This window comes from Bactrocera dorsalis, chromosome 1 (genome assembly GCF_023373825.1).
Source record: "Bactrocera dorsalis isolate Fly_Bdor chromosome 1, ASM2337382v1, whole genome shotgun sequence".
Taxonomy (NCBI): Eukaryota; Metazoa; Arthropoda; class Insecta; order Diptera; family Tephritidae; genus Bactrocera; species Bactrocera dorsalis.
Genome location: NC_064303.1, coordinates 16,889,846 through 16,892,139, shown reverse-complemented (window position 1 = coordinate 16,892,139; position 2,294 = coordinate 16,889,846).

Here is a 2,294-nt window from a genome sequence, read left to right as displayed (position 1 = left end):
CTGTGAATGCCTTTCACTGAGACAACGTAATTTCGATCTCGTCGAATCGATTTTGTACAATAGAATTTATGTACAACAGAGTCGATATCTCATAAATTTTCGTTTTTCATTAAAATTTTTTTTTAGCTACATTAGAAATATTAGAAAAAATTTAAACTACCTCAACCGAGTATCTCTAAGAATAAATGCTACGTATATTCATGAAGTGGAGGGAAAACAGACTGTTTACCGCGTTCCGTTACAATCGACAACAACACGTACGGGATTTTGTTAGATGCCGAATGTTGAAGATGGAAGCAAGATGCATTTGTATACAAAAAAAGAGAGAGGCCGAAATGCGTGTGTTCGAAGAACTTGACAAGCTCGCCGGCAGGGGTAGTGCTCGAAAACTCTAAGAAAAGGTGCGGTGACTAACAGAAGGCCTCATGCCGGAGCATACTATTGTAGAACTCCCAGAGGCGATCTACTGACTGATGCCCAAAGCATATTAAAATTATGAAGGGAACACTTCTCCAGCCTGCTGAATGTAAATAAATGAATGCATAACGCTAGGAGATGGTGAACCCGCTTCCTCTAAGAAGAAGTTCGAATAACAATTACCCGTGTGAGGGAGAGAAGAATGGCGCGGGAGCCGACGGATTGCCGGTCGAAAAATTCAAATACAGCAGCGAAGAATTAATAAGAAGCACGCATCAGCTTCTTTGTAGAATAAAGTCGGATGAAAGTAAACCGAGAATTGAAATTTGTGTATACTCTGCCAATCCACAAAAAGGGAGATCCCACAATCTGCGCCAACTACCGTGGGAGAACGTTCTTCAACATTGCATATAAGGTTCTATCGAGCGTTTTGTGCGAAAGATTAAAGCCCACCGTCAACAAATCGACACTCACCACCTTTTCGTCGATTTCAAAGCTGCCTTTGACAGCACGAAAAGAGAGGCTTTATGCTTCGATGTCTGAATTTGGTATCTCCGCAAAACTAATAAGACTGTGCAAACTGGCGTAGAGCAATACCAAAAACTCCGTCAGATTCGGAAAGGATCTCTCCGAGCCGTTCGATACCAAACGAGGTTTCAGAGAAGGCGATTCCCTAACGTACAACTTCTTCAACCAAATAATTCGAGCTGCAGATCTGAATAGATGCGGTATAATCCTCTCATCGGCTTCAACAATCACGCGAGAAGTTCTGCTTTCTCTGGAATGTCTCCTGTATGAGATATACGATGACATTGCCCTACTTCAGCGATTTAAAAGACAGCGGCTACACTGGCTGGTCATGTTGTTCGATTGAACGAAAACACTCCAGCTCTGAATGTATTTGGCGCAGTGCCCGTCGGTGGAAGCAGAGGAAGAGGAAGATCTCCACTCCATTCGAAGGAGCAGGTGGAGAAAGACCTGGCTTCGCTTGGTCCCTCCAATTGGCGCCACCTTGCGAAAAGAAGAAACGACTGGCACGATGTTGTTAACTCGGCTCGAACCACATAAGCGGTTTCTATGCCAGTAAATAAGAAGAAGACTCTTGCATACCCGACTTCATTTTTAGGCCGGTTACGCCAAAGTTGTTAAGCTCATAAACTTTTGAAAAAAATACTTTTCTCAATGTTAATCAACATTATGATATCTATATATATCCATGCGATTTTTGAAAACTAGCTTTATAATCTATAACGATATCACTGCAATTTTTCTATTAGCCTTTTAAGTCAATAAGTCTTTCGATCTTTGGTCTAACACTTTCGTAAAGCTCACAGAACATCTTGAAAAATTTCGAAGAATTTGGGTAACACCTTGGATACTTAACCGGTATATATCAATTCATCTTAACGTATTCGAATAAAATTCAAGATATATGGTAAAAATCTGAGAAAATATACTTGTAGTCAATAAATATATTGAAAGAAATTTAGTATTTACTCCATCACAGCCGGGTCTTATAATAAGTGAATGGAAAATTGGATTAATCATTGGCGGACTGCATTAACTCAGGAATCTGGTTTGGAAACGGTAGTAAAAATTTGTAATAAATTACGAGACATGTATTTTGCTTTTCGTTTATTTAGAAAAAGAAGACTCCCGTACTAGAGTTGAGTCACTTGATATAAAATTACTCAGCTAGGAATAAAATTTAGCAAAGCAGTGCCAGATAACCTCCGTTTAAAGGTAAATCATGCAACTTCAAACTGGCAATACCAAATGCATATCCTCACTGCGCATGTCCTTAAAACAATTGTTATTACCGCCACTGCGTGCAACAGCGAGACATGCTTGACATTTCTAGCGCTGTCCATGAATGA